The 2,955-nt window shown below is 30.6% G+C and overlaps 1 protein-coding gene across 2 annotated transcripts in view; it reads left to right on the top strand.

Annotated features, from left to right (window-relative positions):
- Nucleotides 1-2,955, top strand: part of LOC132708653 (uncharacterized) — a 73,952-nt gene that overhangs the window by 29,427 nt on the left and 41,570 nt on the right. The gene's annotated exons all lie outside the window — the stretch shown is intronic.

The following is a 2,955-nucleotide window of genomic DNA, read 5'->3' as shown; positions in this document are numbered from 1 at the left end:
TTTAGATTTTAAGTTTTAGATATATTTAATACCTAACCAGATCTAGGAATAAAGAAGAGCGGTTAATTATCGATCTTTTAATAAATGTGCGATCGTAAAGATGTTATCCAGTCAAACGGTGTATAAATTATTAAACAATTCCTTGTGCGGAGTGAAATCGTAGTATAAAGGCAAAGTGTAATAATACGGAAACCGACTAGTGGCTGTCACGAAGAGTCCTTTGACAAATATTTTATGAAGCGTGTGAAAACTTCTCGGACCAATATCCGTTTCGCATTGACTATTTTTCAGTGTGCGGTAAAGCGCGTTTAATCGGAATAGGAAGTTGTATATGATCACGACGTGTAATGTAAATAATTTTTTAGAAAACCATAAAATTTCGTTAAAATTAATTAAAATTGTTTTATTATTGATAAAAATATCTGTATCTTCCTTCTGACTCGTCAAATACAATGAATTTTAGAATAATATGCCGGGTTAGTAAAAAGTATCGGAACGTTTAAATATCTTCAAAACTGCCAAACCTGCAACGCTAAAATTCACTAGCTGGCTGGATTCAAACATGCTAACAGCACGGTTTTCAGATTTACCACTGTTTATAAAATATTTCTTGACATCTCAGAATTTTTGGAGGTTTTTGAACATAGGAAACTCTAGAAGGGTATCAGTGAAAGGTTGTAACTATCATCGTGAAATTTGACAACATTGCTGGTGTCATTTTTGAATTCTGCAAGTTCCCGCACGTATTACTGGAAAAGTCGCCGTGGATTAGTAATAAACAGAAACAAAATTTTGAAATTATGAGACCTTACTAAATTGCGCAATTTATGGCAAGAAAAATAATTCCATTTAAAATAACAAAACTAGACGCGTGCAACGAAAAAGTGGTAAATCCGACAACATTGCTGTTAGCATTTTTAAATTTTGCATGTTCTGAAACCGCTAGGTATTGAATTTTATTGTTTCAGCTTTGGCAGGTTTGGAAATTTTTACTACTAACCCTACACAACTGGTATACCCATAGTTTATTATAAATGTTTATTTTATTATAGAAGTTTTTTTAAAAATACCGTATACATCTTGTGGCTCTTAAACCAAAAAAAATAATATTTAAATGCGCAAGTGAGCCGGAATCAATTTATCTTGATAACATTTTAATTGGCTGTAACTTTTTTGTTTTTAGAGATATCAAGGCAAACAAAAAACAAAATGTACTGTTAGTAGCCAATTTTTTTTCCAAGTGACGTATAAAACAAAACGCTATCAATTTTCGATCATATAATCCTACATCATATTTTTCTAAATTGAACACTCTGTATATTATGTTTGTGTTTAATAGACAAATCGGCAAAAATAACAAATTTTTGAATATTTTCAAAGAGTGCCCTGACTGAAAAATAAAAATATGTTTATGTTTAACATTACTGTTAGGGCACTCTTTGAAATTATATAAAAATTTCCTATTTTTGCCGATTTGTCAAAAACGAGTGGACTAAAATATAAAGTGTGTTACATCATTGTAATCGGAATAAGATATTCTACTAAACACATATATAATATACACGGCGTTCCCTTAAAAAAATAAGATGTAGGCTTATATGTCAAAAAATTGGAAGTGTTTTGTTTTATACGTTGCTTGGAAAAAAGCTTAACTACTAACCCGACATTTTGTTTTTTTGTTACCTTGATATCTCTAAAAACAAAAAAGTTACAGCCAATTAGAATGTTATCAAGATAAATTGAACACACGGCGCACATATACTTACAGAATCTAATATCAAATTGACCATTCCCAAAACCGCCGAATCCAAGTTTTCATGTCGATATACTAACTTGATCAATAGAAAAATAACAATTCTGAAAAGTTTTTCATGATAAGTGTTGCGTCCAGAAAAAAGTATATTTAGTTCAATTTAATTATTTTAATCTAGGATTTGTCCCAATCATACCATGTATCGGCTTGTAAACAAAATCGTAACATAGTAGTGAGAAAATGTAACATTAAATAAGTGTAAGGGAAGGGAACGGATGGCCCTTGAAACTAAAAAATTAAGTATATCTGTCAAGAAAAATTCCTGTAATTATTTTAGACTTTATGAAATAACTCCTTTTCTGTGTCATTTTCTTATATTAACAATAGTTAGAATGATCAAGCTTAGGGCAATTCAAAATTCTCTTGTTCTCTTGTCCTCTTTGCTGAAACTAAAGTGTGTTTAAATATTTTCGGAAATAAATGTCTATAAATGTCCAAATTCAACGATATTACTAATAATTATATTACAGCAAATGAGGACCCAACATATCTCAATACTTTTATTTTAGCCTTAAATATGAATAAAAGAACTTATAACTAACAAAAAAAAAGACATTTGGGAAGCATTTTCACTTTATGGATTGTTATTAACGTGCAATTCACCTTAGTTTACCAAATAAAGCGATAACTTATTATTCAGGATGCCAAACGACATTTAAAATAAAAATTTCGTTATTTATCTTTATTACTTTTGTAGCAATACCTTTGTGGTATCGCTCCAAAAGACTATTTAGTCACCTTCTACTGTGATAACTTGCATTGCATTGGCATTGCATGGTAATCCAGAGAAGAATCGTTAATATTTTTCGCAGACAGAGAAAGTCCATTTGGAATCCAACCATCTTTAGAGTCAGCATGCAAAATAGTTATTCTTTTACCCCTTTTTGATGGCGCGTTTGTTTTACACTTATCAGTTGAGTCAACCCAACCCTTTTCCGGGGTATCATAAATATCGAACCAGGTTTCATCCAAGTAAATAATTAGCCTTTGTTGTTCTCTGTAAATCCTAATTTTTTCTAGATATTCCAGTCGCCATTTCCGAATCCTAAAAGATTCCATTAAAACTTGATTTTTGTCAATTTTTTTAAATCTAAAACTCATTTGTTCAATACACTTCCATAAGGTAGTTCTGCCACATTTAA

The sequence above is a fragment of the Cylas formicarius genome, unplaced genomic scaffold (genome assembly GCF_029955315.1).
Source record: "Cylas formicarius isolate icCylForm1 unplaced genomic scaffold, icCylForm1.1 PGA_scaffold_10__41_contigs__length_53128322, whole genome shotgun sequence".
Classification (NCBI taxonomy): domain Eukaryota; kingdom Metazoa; phylum Arthropoda; class Insecta; order Coleoptera; family Brentidae; genus Cylas; species Cylas formicarius.
The sequence above is the reverse complement of the archived record's forward strand: the minus strand, read 5'-3'. Positions and strand labels throughout refer to the sequence as shown.